The following is a 15,276-nucleotide window of genomic DNA, read 5'->3' as shown; positions in this document are numbered from 1 at the left end:
TCTAGATTACTTATCATTTGATTACTTATCATATAATACCTAATACTAATGTAAATACTATATTAATAGTTGTAACTATATTGTAAATGCTATGTAAATAGTTTCCCATGTGGCAAACTGAAGTTTTGGTATATTTTTGATCTGCAGTTGGTTGAGTCCACCAGTGAGGAACTCATGGATACTAAGGGACAACGGTCAGCAAATATTTTCTCCTTATCTCTGGTTTCTCTTCATATTCTCTTGATCCTCAAATTTTACATGCACATGTTAAAGCTACGTGGATGATTTGGGATATAATTAAAATTCAGATTCATATGCAGTAGGTCTAGGGTGGAGCTTGGGATTCCACATTTACAGCAGTCTCTCAAGTGATGCTGATGCTGGCCTAAAAAGCAAGGCTACAGATCACTCTGGCCACTGTTGGAAGGGATGAAAATGCAGGTGACAAGTTCCTGTTAAAATGATTCTGGCCACAGAGAACAATGTGTGAAATAGGTAGGGTGGTGGCAGTGGCGATGGAGAAAAGTGGATGAATTTGATCACTCTCTAGAAGGTGAAATCATTAATAACTTGGGGACTGCATTGGGAGAGAGGTGAGAGAACACCATCATGCGTGGCCGCTGTCCAGAGCGGGCAGAGCGACAGAATACAAAGGCCTTGGGGCTGGGAGAGTGAAGACCTCAATCCTGGCCCCAGATCTGCTGCTCACTTGCTCTGTAGCCTTGGGCAGGCTACTTAACTTCTTGGGACCCTTTCTTCTGTCAAATGGGCACCATCATCACTGCTGTGATGTCACCCAGGCGTTTTGAGGCGCTAATGAACTAACTCAGGTGAGAGTGCTTTGCCAACACTAGGGCAGGACACACATGAAAGTGATCATTGTAATTATTATGAAATGTAAATCTATTATAAAGTACTATGGGGTTTATTTGTTACTGACCCTTTCGAGTTAGGTCCTAACAAGGGTCCTCCAGCACAGTGAGCCAACGGAACGAGACTGAGTTTGGTTTTGAAGCCAAGGAAAGTTTTATCCTTTGAAAAAGAACAGAGGGGTGTGAGCCTGTGTGCCAGAGCCCCAATTCTCCTGGAAAGGCTGTGGCCGGGGCTGCTAGTGGTTTCCTCTGCGGGGGGAGGGGAGGAGTTCTCCCAGGCGGAGCACAGAGAACTGCTCAGCACACACAGCACTGCTCAGGCTCGAGAGCCGGGCGCAGCCCTTCTGCACACGGCCTGCGGCCGACGTCTTGAATACGGTGTCTGCCTGAGTTTCTACCCCCGGCCTGTGGATCTACAGTGTTGGGAGCATCCATTTCGCACTAGGAACTCTGGTCTGAAGAGCCCAGTGCAGGGCCCCCAGTACAGGTACCCTGAGAGCAAGTGAAGCTTGCTCAACACAAAGAAGAAATAAGGGTAAGACTTTATTTTATCATCAGAGACTATGTTTATTTCCTGGGAGTTGTTAATGGGCTTTGCTGGTAACATACTGACACTTTCTTTGGCCCTGGGACTATTCAGTCTGGTAGTAAGGCTCAACCTGGAAAGACAATAGAACAAGTGCTACAGAATAAATAGATCATATAAATTGCAGCCCAGTTCTTCTGGGCACTGGGGCCTTAAGTGTGAATTTGGGGGCCTTATTTTACCTATTGGGCTGCAGCGTATACTTTTAATATGAACTCCTAGGAGAGGCCCAGACAAGCCTGGTGTTCAGCCCCTGTCTGAGCCCAGCCCAGGTACCGCTCAGTGAATTCTTTCAGAGGTGAATTTGGGGCTTCCATTCTTTAATGCTGAGCCTTGCTGGTGTATGATCCTGGGTATTTCTAGGTGGGAAAATGTCTAGCTTGTCACGGAGCCCAGGACTTTGTGCCATGATTGTGATAGCATGGAGAATTACTTTTCCTACAAGAAGAAACTGGTTTTCCTGGGAGATCGGTAATGGGAAGGAAGAGACTCAGGGCTCCTCACCTTTCCTCACTTACTTATCTTAAAGAAGGGATAATCCGGTCTTGACTCTGGGATATTGTGGCCTTCAAGGTGTTTCTGGTTTGCCTAGATATCAAGTTTGTTACTTGACAGGGTACCTGTACAGGCCCTGCACCGGGCTCTTCAGACCAGAGTTCCTAGTGGGAAATGGATGTTCCCAACACTGCAGCTTCTCAGGCCGGAGGTTGGTTATACTTGTCAGGAAGGGTCAAGCCCAAGTAAATTATTAAAAAGAAGTAGCTATGTTTACAGGCCAATATCACTGATGAACATAGATGCAAAAATCCTTAACAAAATTCTAGCAATCAGAATCCAACAACACATTAAAAAGATCATACACCATGACCAAGTGGGCTTTATCCCAGGGATGCAAGGATTCTTCAATATCCGCAAATCAATCAATGTAATACACCACATTAACAAATTGAAAAATAAAAACCATATGATTATCTCAATAGATGCAGAGAAAGCCTTTGACAAAATTCAACATCCATTTATGATCAAAACTCTCCAGAAAGCAGGAATAGAAGGAACATACCTCAACATAATCAAAGCTATATATGACAAACCCACAGCAAACATTATCCTCAATGGTGAAAAATTGAAAGCATTTCCTCTAAAGTCAGGAACAAGACAAGGGTGCCCACTTTCACCATTACTATTCAACATAGTTTTGGAAGTTTTGGCCACAGCAATCAGAGCAGAAAAAGAAATAAAAGGAATCCAAATTGGAAAAGAAGAAGTAAAGCTCTCACTGTTTGCAGATGACATGATCCTCTACATAGAAAACCCTAAAGACTCCACCAGAAAATTACTAGAACTAATCAATGACTATAGTAAAGTTGCAGGATATAAAATCAACACCCAGAAATCCCTTGCATTCCTATACACTAATAATGAGAAAACAGAAAGAGAAATTAAGGAAACAATTCCATTCACCATCGCAACGGAAAGAATAAAATACTTAGGAATATATCTACCTAAAGAATCTAAAGACCTATATATAGAAAACTATAAAACACTGGTGAAAGAAATCAAAGAGGACACTAACAGATGGAGAAATATACCATGTTCATGGATTGGAAGAATCAATATAGTGAAAATGAGTATACTACCCAAAGCAATCTATAGATTCAATGCAATCCCTATCAAGCTACCAACAGCATTCTTCACAGAGCTAGAACAAATAATTTCACAATTTGTATGGAAAAACAAAAAACCTCGAATAGCCAAAGCGATCTTGAGAAAGAAGAATGGAACTGGAGGAATCAACCTACCTGACTTCAGGCTCTACTACAAAGCCACAGTTATCAAGACAGCATGGTACTGGCACAAAGACAGAAATATAGATCAATGGAACAAAATAGAAAGCCCAGAGATAAATCCACGCACATATGGACACCTTATCTTCGACAAAGGAGGCAAGAATATACAATGGATTAAAGACAATCTCTTTAACAAGTGGTGCTGGGAACTCTGGTCAACCACTTGTAAAAGAATGAAACTAGAACACTTTCTAACACCATACACAAAAATAAACTCAAAATGGATTAAAGATCTAAATGTAAGACCAGAAACTATCAAACTCCTAGAGGAGAACATAGGCAAAACACTCTCTGACATACATCACAGCAGGATCCTCTATGACCCACCTCCCAGAATATTGGAAATAAAAGCAAAAATAAACAAATGGGACCTAATTAACCTTAAAAGCTTCTGCACATCAAAGGAAACTATTAGCAAGGTGAAAAGACAGCCTTCAGAATGGGAGAAGATAATAGCAAATGAAGCAACTGACAAACAACTAATCTCCAGAATATACAAGCAACTCCTACAGCTCAACTCCAGAAAAATAAATGACCCAATCAAAAAATGGGCCAAAGAACTAAATAGACATTTCTCCAAAGAAGACATACAGATGGCTAACAAACACATGAAAAGATGCTCAACATCACTCATTATCAGAGAAATGCAAATCAAAACCACTACGAGGTACCATTTCACACCAGTCAGAATGGCTGCAATCCAAAAGTCTACAAGTAATAAATGCTGGAGAGGGTGTGGAGAAAAGGGAACCCTCTTACACTGTTGGTGGGAATGCAAACTAGTACAGCCACTATGGAGAACAGTGTGGAGATTCCTTAAAAAACTGGAAATAGACATGCCTTATGATCCAGCAATCCCACTGCTGGGCATACACACTGAGAAAACCAGAAGGGAAAGAGACACGAGTACCCCAATGTTCATCGCAGCACTGTTTATAATAGCCAGGACATGGAAGCAACCTAGATGTCCATCAGCAGATGAATGGATAAGAAAGGTGTGGTACATATACACAATGGAGTATTATTCAGCCATTAAAAAGAATACATTTGAATCAGTTCTAATGAGGTGGATGAAACTGGAGCCTATTATACAGAGTGAAGTAAGCCAGAAAGAAAAACACCAATACAGTATACTAACGCATATCTATGGAATTTAGAAAGATGGTAACAATAACCCTGTGTACGAGACAGCAAAAGAGACACTGATGTATAGAACAGTCTTATGGACTCTGTGGGAGAGGGAGAGGGTGGGAAGATTTGGGAGAATGGCATTGAAACATGTAAAATATCATGTATGAAATGAGATGCCAGTCAAGGTTCGATGCACGATACTGGATGCTTGGGGCTGGTGCACTGGGACGACCCAGAGGGATGGAATGGGGAGGGAGGAGGGAGGAGGGTCAGGATGGGGAACACATGTATACCTGTGGCGGATTCATTTTGATATTTGGCAAATCTAATACAGTTATGTAAAGTTTAAAAATAAAATAAAATTAAAAAAAAAAAAAAAAAAAAAAAAAAAAAGAAGTAGCTATGTTTCCTTACCTATAAGATGGGGATTATTAATATCTGTATTGTAGAATTTCATGAGTATTTGGTGAAATAATGCAAACAGAATTCTTAGCACATGCCTGGCTACCATAAATGGTAGATTTGCAGTTGCCCTCTGAAACCAGTACTGCCAGATGATATGTAGGGAGTTCTCTGTGAGTTTGTTTAGACCACATGGCCCTGTTCTCTACCTCCTCCCTAGGAGATTAAAGGAGGAGGAACCCTGGCTGGAGGAAATGGAAGATTCCTACAGATTTTTAAAATCTTGGCTCTGTAGGTCCCCATCTAGGAAGAAAGATCATCAGGCTGAGCCTGCTGCTGCTGCTAAGTCACTTCAATCGTGTCCGACTCTGTGCGACCCCATAGATGGCAGCCCACCAGGCCCCTCCATCCCTGGGATTCTCCAGGCAAGAACACTGAAGTGGGTTGCCATTTCCTTCTCCAATGCATGAAAGTGAAAAGTGAAAGTGAAGTCGTTCAGTTGTGTCTGACTCTTCGCGACCCCATGGACTGCAGCCTACCAGGCTCCTCCGTTCATGAGATTTTCCAGGCAGGAGTACTGGAGTAGGGTGCCATTGCCTTCTCCGAGCAGATTGAGCCTAGGAAGATAAATATTTAAACCCATTTAGCTGGGTTGCATTTGTAGATGGCTGCGGAGAAGGCAATGGCACCCCACTCCAGTACTCTTGCCCGGAAAATCCCATTGACGGAGGAGCCTGGAAGGCTGCAGTCCATGGGGTCGCTGAGGGTTGGACACGACTGAGCAACTTCATTTTCACTTTTCACTTTCATGCATTGGAGAAGGAAATGGCAACCCACTCCAGTATTCTTGCCTGAAGAATCCCAGGGATGGTGGGGCCTGGTGGGCTGCCATCTATGGGGTTGCACAGAGTTGGACACAACTGAAGCGACTTAGCAGCAGCAGCAGCAGCAACCATAATGAGACGCTATTGAAACATTTTAAATGGGGGAGTCATACATTCTAACACAATGCTAAATAACCACCCCAAATACTTTGAACCATGCTTCCAGCAGTGGGGATTGGTTTGCTCTGAGTCATTTGTACCCTTATCAATTATAAAACAAATTTTCACATATCCGACACCTTGTGGCACACCAGCTCCTTTCTTATTCAGTATCTATTTTAATATTCACAGGTGTTTTATGAAGCAGCTTATTATCTTCATTTTATAAAAGATAAAACTGAAATCAAGAAGGGTTAATGGCAGTAGGTATGTGATTCTCAATATTTATTACTTTCCTCTTATTCACTCTTTCATCAAATGAAAGAGATGTAATTAAAAGACGAGGATGAATTTGCAAATGTTAAGGTGTTTGGGAATTTCTCCCAGTTGTTGAACTGTAAATTATTGAAGAAGAGGCCTGAATGAAGCTGAGCCATGCTTTGTGGCTCAAATGTTTTTATGCTTTCATAGAAGGAGTAATAGCTATTATTTATTGAATAACTAATATGTGCCAGGCACTGTGTTAATAAATTTATATATGTTAGCATATATAACACAATTACCTTGTGAAGAAAATATTATCCTCCCCACTTTGCAGGTGAGAAAACAGACTTTCCTGAAGGCTCATAATTGCTATTGGTGGTACAACCAGATTAGAACTAGGATATTCTGAGTCCCTGTCCTGGATTTTTTTTCACTGTGGCAGGGAACTGAGAAAGAAGATGTTGGAGAGGTCTTATAAAGGAGACTGCAGTAAAGCCTTTGGTCTGTTGTTCCTTAGAGGCAAAGAGGAGCCCTGGGGCGCATGCCATATGGCAGAGAGGAGAACACCTGCTTGGTAAAAACCTGTATTAGTTTAGAATCTACAATTAAAACCACCAGGCTGTCAAGATTATTTCTGCCCCAATTCAGAACATGTCCCTGTGACTCAGTCCTCTTTATCTGCTTGTTAGTATTACGTGGGGGATATGGTTTATATTGTACTAGCCTGGCATTGTTTTCATACTAGTTTCGCATGGATCATTTGGCTTGTTTTGTAAAATAAGTGGATGGGATTGTTATCTCCATGACACAAGAAACAATGAATCAGAGAGATTAAAAGACTCTGTACCCTGGATGAGTCAGTAGTAGAGACCAACACAAAATTCAGTTCTCCTGAGCTTTTATTTATTCACTCATAGCACACATGTTTTTGTAGCACCTTCTTTTGCTGAGGTATTGATGATACAAAGTTGAATATGCTCTATCTTTGTCCTTAAGGAAAAATTAACAACAGAATAGAGGTTGAGGGCTGCAAGAGATGTGTAATTAGTATACAGTGGGGGTCATATTTTATGCAGTGATTTATTCTGTCTGGTAGTACAATGAGGTTTGCATGGAGCTGTTGGCACATTAACTATGGGTTCATTTAACAAAGATGATCTTAAAGTTTCCTTCAAGCTCCAGAATCGTTTTATTTGTGGCTCACTGATCTGAGATCTGGCCCTCAAATTCTAGCATTTTAGTGCCTGAATTCTCATTTATAAAATAAACACTTTCTATGTAAAAGGCTCTTTTGGTACCAAAGACTCAAGGACTAGTAAGGTCTTTGCTCTTGATCTCACAATTTAGTGAGGATTCAGAAATATAAATAAGAATTTATAATGTCAGATAAGCACTGCTAATGATCCTAGCCAGAGGAAAGGGCAATAGTTTTTGTGTGAGGTGACATGAACAAAAGCCAACTTAAAGATATATCATGTTAGGCCAGAGAACTTGGACTTTGTGCTGAAGCTATGGAAGTATTTTAGATCAGATATTGATATAGTTGGATATACATTTGAGTGTAAACTACAATATCTGAATAAATTTGAGGGCTTCCCTGTTGGCTCAGTGTAAAGAATCCACCCACCAATGCAGGAGACATGGGTTCAGTCCTGGTCCAGGAAGATTCCACATGCCTGTGATCAACAAAGCCTGTGCACCCAAACTATTGAGCCTTGCTCTTGGGCCTGAGAGTTACAGTTACTGAGATGCCAAGCTACTGAAGTTCACATGCCTTAGAGCCCATGCTCTGCAACAAGAGAAGCCATTGCAGCGAGAACCTGTGCACTGCAACTGGAGAGCAGCCCCTGCTTGCTGTGACTAAAGAAAAGCCTACACAGCAACAAAGACCCAGCCCAGTTAAAAATAAATAAAATCAGCCTATCTCTCTTGCTGTGCTAAATTGCTTAACTTCAGATGCCATTGCCTTCTCCTCTTAACTTCAGAAAAGATACGTTAAAAATCAATTCAAAATAATGCACCAGCATAAAAACAGGATATAAATGGACCATTGCCAGAAATTCATGGAAGAGAGAAAGCAGATAAAATCAGATTGATCGGAACAGAAGAAACCATAGCTTAATGTGTATAAAAAGGGAAAATCCTAGTAAAATCAGACAAGCTCTAGAAAATACTGGCTGAGAGAGAAACAGGAATGAGTCATGGGTCATCTTCATGGATAAATTATTTTAAATTCTGTATTCAAAACAGGAGGGGCAGTCTCCATTTTGCAATTCACATGAGGTAGCAGAATTTTGATTCCAAGCTTACACAAGATAATTTTTTCTTTTTTTCACTGAAGTGTAACTGACTTAGAATATGATATTAGTTTTGGAAGTACAACATAGTAATTCAGTATTTTTATGTGTTACAAAATAATCACTGTGATAATTCAAGCTACCATGTTACCATAAAAGTTGTTATCATGTTGACTGTATTCCCTGTGCTGTACATTATGTCCTTGTGACTTACTTATTTTATAACTGGAAGTTTATACTTCTTAATTGCCCTCACACATTTTATTCATCCTCTTACATGCCTCACCTCAGGCAACCAAATGTTCACTGTATCTGTGAATCTTTTTCTTCTGTATTGTTATGTATGATTATTTTGATTTTTAGATTCCATGCATAGGTGAAATCATATGGTATTTGTCTTTCTTTCTGACTTATTTCACATGGCATAATACCCTCTAGGTTCATCAGTGTGATCACAATTGGCAAGATCAAACTAGCATTCAAGCTGGATGTCAATATAAAGACAGCTTTGCACATGTAAAGTTCTGGTTTTATCACTCATAGGTGATCTTGGAAAGGCTAAACACCAAATGGTAATAATAATAACCTCCAGGGTTAGTGATTATGAACATTTACTTTAAAACTTTTATTTTTTTTCTCAACTATTAGATTAAAATCAAACAGGACTAAAATCCTTGTAACTAACAACTGTTGTTCTGGGATCTCCCTGCAGTATTGACTTGGTAGTATTTTTGAATTTTGGAGTTGGAGTTTCTGTGCAGTGCCTCCCTCAATTTTAGTTTGCTTTTGCAGTTGGTGGAGCCTATATTACAGTAGGTTTGGGAAAGTAAATGGAAAGTAAATATTTAGTATCTTTTAGGTCTCAAAATGGAGTATTTCTATTCTACTCTCAGATTTGATTTATACTTGACAGTATGGAATTCTAATCAGGTTGAAAATTTTCCATTGGAATTTGGAAAACATTGTGCTTTTGTCATTTACATTTCCACACTGGCTATTGATGTCCAAAACCATTTTATTCCTGCTTCTTTATTTTCTTCTTAAGTTGAGAAGCTTGTGGCATTTTTGTTACCATCACGTTCAAATTTTATTACTACTTCCTTATATTCACCTCTTTATTTTGTGAGGAGCTTTGTGGACACTTTCAACCTGGAAAGTCTGCCTTCTGCTTTAGAAAATTAGTTTGAGTTGTTTTGTTGATGAGTTCTTCCCCTCTGTTTTCTTTTTTTTTTCTTTCAGGAATTCTTTTTATTCAGATTATGAGCTTTCTGTTCTGATTCTCTATTTTTCATATATTTCATTCATTCATATATTTTCCTTTCTTTTTTTTTATTGTATTGGTTTTGCCATACATCAACATGAATCCACCACGGGTGTATACGTGTTCCCCATCCTGGTCCCCCCTCCCACTTCCCTCCCCATACCATCCCTCTGGGTCATCCCAGTACACCATCCCTGAGCATTCTGTATCATGCATCAAACCTGGACTGGCGATTCATTTCACATATGATATTATCCTTGTCTTCATTTTGTTTTGATTTATGGGAGATTCCCTCAAATTCATCTTTCAAAATTTTTATTTCTTTTCTAACATTTAATTTCTAACAGGTTTTAAAATTTTTGTTTATAAAATTATACCATTAGATTCTTGCTGGACCATAAAGAAAGCTGAGTGCTGAAGAATTGATGCTTTTGAACTGTGGTGTTGGAGAAGACTCTAGAGAGTCCCTTGGACTTCAAGGAGATCAAACCAGTCAATCCTATAGGAAATCAGTCCTGGATATTCATTGGAAAGACTGAGGCTGAAGCTGAAGCTCCAATACTTTGGCCACCTGATGCAAAGAACTGACTCATTGGAAAAGACCCTCGTGCTGGGAAAGATGAAAGGCAGAAGGAGAAGGTGATGACAGAAGATGAGATGGTTGGATGGCATCACCGACTCGGTGGACATGAGTTTGAGCAAGCTCCAGGAGTTGGTGATGGACAGGGGAGCCTGTTGTGCTGCAGTCCATGGGGTCGCAAAGAGTGGGACATGACTGAACGAATGAACTGAACTGAACTGAACTGATAGCTACTTCAACTTTCTTATGGTTCCTGTTTGCATAGTATATCTTTTCCATTGTTTTGTTTTCAACATACTCATGAGTCCCAAACAGGATAAACCCAAGGCGAAACACCCCAAGACACATATTAATCAAATTAACAAAGATCAAACACAAAGAACAAATATTAAAAGCAGCAAGGGAAAAACAACAAATAACACACAAGGGAATTCCCATAAGGATAACAGCTGATCTTTCAATAGAAACTCTGAGCCAGGAGGGAATGGCAAGACATACTTAAAATGATGAAAGAAAATAACCTACAGCCCAGATTATTGTACCCAGCAAGGATCTCATTCAAGTATGAAGGAGAAATCAAAAGCTTTTCAGACAAGCAAAAGCTGAGAGAATTCTGCACCACCAAACCAGCTCTCCAACAAATACTAAAGGATCTTCTCTAGACAGGAAACACAAAAACGGTGTATAAATTCAAACCCAAAACAATAAAGTAAATGGCAACGGGATCATACTTATCAGTAATTACCTTAAACGTAAATGGGTTGAATGCCCCAACCAAAAGACAAAGACTGGCTGAATGGATACAAAAACAAGACCCCTACATATGTTGTCTACAAGAGACCCACCTCAAAACAGGGGACACATACAGACTGAAAGTGAAGGGCTGGAAAAAGATTTTCCATGCAAATAGGGACCAAAAGAAAGCAGGAGTAGCAATACTCATATCAGATAAAATAGACTTTAAAACAAAGTCTGTGAAAAGAGACAAAGATGGTTACTACATAATGATCAAAGGATCAGTCCAAGAAGAAGATATAACAATTATAAATATATATGCACCCAACACAGGAGCACCACAATATGTAAGACAAACGCTAACAAGTATGAAAGGAGAAATTAACAATAACACAATAATAGTGGGAGACTTTAATACCCCACTCACACCTATGGATAGATCAACTAAACAGAAAATTAACAAGGAAACACAAACTTTAAATGATACAATAGACCAGTTAGACCTAATTGATATTTATAGGACATTTCATCCCAAAACAATGAATTTCACCTTTTTCTCAAGCGCACATGGAACCTTCTCCAGGACAGATCACATCCTGGGCCATAAATCTAGCCTTGGTAAATTCAAGAAAATAGAAATCATTCCAAGCATCTTTTCTGACCACAATGCAGTAAGATTAGATCTCAATTACAGGAGAAAAACTATTAAAAATTCCAACATATGGAGGCTGAACAACACACTGCTGAATAACCAACAAATCAGAGAAGAAATCAAAAAAGAAATCAAAATTTGCATAGAAACGAATGAAAATGAGAACACAACAACCCAAAACCTGTGGGACACTGTAAAAGCAGTCCTAAGGGGAAAGTTCATAGCAATACAGGCACACCTCAAGAAACAAGAAAAAAGTCAAATAAATAACCTAACTCTATTCCTAAAGCGACTAGAAAAGGAAGAAATGAAGAACCCCAGGGTTAGTAGAAGGAAAGAAATCTTAAAAATTAGAGCAGAATTAAATGCAAAAGAAACAAAAGAGACCATAGCAAAAATCAACAAAGCCAAAAGCTGGTTCTTTGAAAGGATAAATAAAATCAACATACTCATGACTTTGATTTTATAGTGTGTAATTATGGATATATTTGGATTTACATTTGCCATTTGCTGTTTGTATTCTATATGGATCCTGAATTTTCCTGTTTCTCCTTCAGTGTCTTCTTTTGTTAAATAAATACTTTTATTTCACTATTTCTACTCTTTTTTAAAAAACATATTTCTTAGTGGTGGCACTCAGGATTGAAATATACATTTTAATTTATCATACTCTTCTTCTAACCAACACAAACTGAATTCCACACAGACACACACACATTTATATATGTTATAGGCCCAACAGTAAAGTGTTGTAATGATTATTTTATACAATCTTCTGTCTTTTAAATAAAATAATGGAAGGAAAAAATGTATTTATAGAATCTTTCATGTTAATTTTCCAATTTACCATTTCTTCTGCTCTTTGATTGTATTTGTGGATTTAAGTTACCATTTGTATTATTTCTTCTTAGTCTGGCAGACTTCCTTCAATATTATTTATTATTTTTTTAATTTTATTTTATTTTTAAACTTTACATAATTGTATTAGTTTTGCCAAATATCAAAATGAATCTGCCACAGGTATACATGTGTTCCCCATTCTGAACCCTCCTCCCTCTCCCTCCCCATACCATCCCTCTGGGTTGTCCCAGTGCACCAGCCCCAAGCATCCAGTATCATGCATCGAACCTGGACTGGCAACTTGTTTCATACATGATATTTTACATGTTTCAATGCCATTCTCCCAAATCTTCCCACCCTCTCCCTCTCCCACAGAGTCCATAAGACTGTTCTATACATCAGTGTCCCTTTTGCTGTCTCGTACACAGGGTTATTGTTACCATCTTTCTAAATTCCATATATATGCGTTAGTATACTGTATTGGTGTTTTTCTTTCTGGCTTACTTCACTCTGTATAATAGGCTCCAGTTTCATCCACCTCATTAGAACTAATTCAAATGTGTTCTTTGTAATGGCTGAGTAATACTCCATTGTGTATATGTACCTTCAGTATTATTTTTAAACAGCTCTGGCAGACTTCCTTCAGTATTATTTGTAAGTAGCTCTGCTGGCAGCAAATTCTCCTTGCCCTTTTTTATCTGGGTATTTCCTTATTTCACCTTCATTTTTAAAATATAGTTTTGTTGGATATAGCTTTCTTCATTTTTTAAAATTTTATTTTATTTTTAAACTTTACAATATTGTATTAGTTTTGCCAAATATCGAAATGAATCCGCCACAGGTATACCTGTGTTCCCCATTCTGAACCCTCCTCCCTCCTCCCTCCCCATACCTTCCCTCTGGGTCATCCCAGTGCACCAGCCCCAAGCATCCAGTATCATTCCTTTGAATATGTTATCCTACTGCTCTCTAGCCTTCATGGTTCAAGTAAGGAGTTAGTTTTTAATCATATTGTCATTTTACATCATGCACCATTTTTCTCTTGATGCTTTAAGCATTTTTACTTTGGCTTTGACTTTTATCAGTCTGACTATGATGTCTCTATGTATGAATCCTCATGTATTTTCCTACTTTGTGTATGTTTTGGGATTCTTGCATCTCTATATTAATATTTTTCATCAAACTTGGGAAATTTTTCTCCATTAGTTTTAAAATATTTTTCTCTTCTTTTTTTTTTCTCTCCCTCAGACTTTTCCATTTTTGTATGTTGGTGTGTTTTATGTTGTCCCACAGTTCTTTGATACTCGTTACTTTTTCTTCAATTTTTTTCCCCTCCAGGTTCCTTATATTGGGAAATTTCTATGGATCTTTCTTCAAATTCACTAATTCTTTCTTCTCCCGGGCTGAATCCTTTGTTTAGCATCACAAGTGAGATTTTTCATTTACTATGTTATTCTTCAACTCCAGTATATCCTTTGTTGTTTTTTTTTTTTTAATAATGAGAATCTATATTTGTTGATTCATTATTATACTTTCTTTTAATTCTTTGAACATATTTGTAATACCTGATTTGAAGCCTTTCTAAATTATTTTTCTTTGGAGTATAGTTTACAATGCTAAATTAGTGTTTGCTGTACAGCATAATGAATCAGCCGTACATTTACATACGTCCCTTCCCTTTTGGACTTCCTTCCAGTTCAGATCACCACAGTGCCTTAAGTATAGTTCCCTGTGCTGTACAATATGTTCTCATTAATTATCTATATATGCATAATATCAATAGTGTATATGTGTCAATCCCAATCTTCTAATTTCTCACACCTCTCTTTTCCCATGGTGTACATATATTTGTTCTTTACATCTGTGCCTATTTCTGCTTTGCAAATAGATTTATAATTTTTTTAGATTCCATGTATATGCATTAAAATACAATATTTGTTTTTCTCTTTCTGACTTATTCTGTATGTTACTCTCTAGGTCATCCATCTCTCTACAAGTGACCCAGGTTCGTTACTTTTTATAGATGAATAATATTGCATTGTATGTATATTTACCACACTTTTTATATCCATTCCTTTGTTGATGGACAATCAGGTGGCTTCCATGTCCTTGAAGCAGCTCTATTTAGAAGATTTAGAATAGTGCTACTATGAATTTTGGGGCATACATCTTTTGAATTATGGTTTTCTAGGGCTTTGTGCCCTGTAGTGGGAGTTCCCTTTTGTTCACACCCTCTCCAGCATTTATTATTTGTAGATTTTTTCATGATGGCCATTCTGACTGGTGTGAGGCAATACCTTATTGTAGTTTCGATTACAGTTCTCTAATAATTAGTGGTGTGAACATCTTTTCATGTCTTTGGTGGCCACATGTATGTCTTCTTTGGGAAAGTGTCTATTTAGTTCTTTCATTCATTTTTTTTATTGGGTTGTTTCTTTTCTTGATATTGAGCTGAATGAGTTATTTTTGTGTTTTGGACATTAATCATTTTTTTTCAGTTGCTTTGTTTGAAATTATTTTCACCCATTCTGGAGGTTATCTTTTCATCTTGTTTATGGTTTCCTTTGCTGTGCAAATGTGTTTAGTTAGGTCCTATACATATATATTTTTTATTTCCATAACTCTAGGAGGTGAGTCAAAAAATATCTTGCTATTATATATGTCAAAGCATGTTCTACCTGTGTTTTCCTTTAATAGTTTATGATGTCTGGAGTTATATTCAGATCTTTAATCCATTTTGAGTTTATTTATGTGTATAGTATTAGAGAGTTTGTAATTTCATTCTTTTACATGTGCGTGTATGTGTGCTCAGCCACGTCTGACTCT

The 15,276-nt window shown here is 38.1% G+C and overlaps 1 long non-coding RNA gene across 1 annotated transcript in view; it reads left to right on the top strand.

Annotated features, from left to right (window-relative positions):
- Positions 1-943: 943 nt before the first annotated feature.
- LOC129652612 (uncharacterized) overlaps positions 944-15,276 on the top strand; it is a 37,321-nt gene continuing 22,988 nt past the window's right edge. The window contains exon 1 of the long non-coding RNA XR_008714621.1: positions 944-1,407. This is a non-coding gene — a long non-coding RNA (uncharacterized LOC129652612). The remainder of the gene's footprint in view (positions 1,408-15,276) is intronic.

The sequence above is a fragment of the Bubalus kerabau genome, chromosome 5 (assembly GCF_029407905.1).
Source record: "Bubalus kerabau isolate K-KA32 ecotype Philippines breed swamp buffalo chromosome 5, PCC_UOA_SB_1v2, whole genome shotgun sequence".
NCBI classification, from domain to species: Eukaryota; Metazoa; Chordata; class Mammalia; order Artiodactyla; family Bovidae; genus Bubalus; species Bubalus kerabau.
Note: the sequence above shows the minus strand (reverse complement) of the source record. Positions and strands in the feature narration are given on the sequence as shown.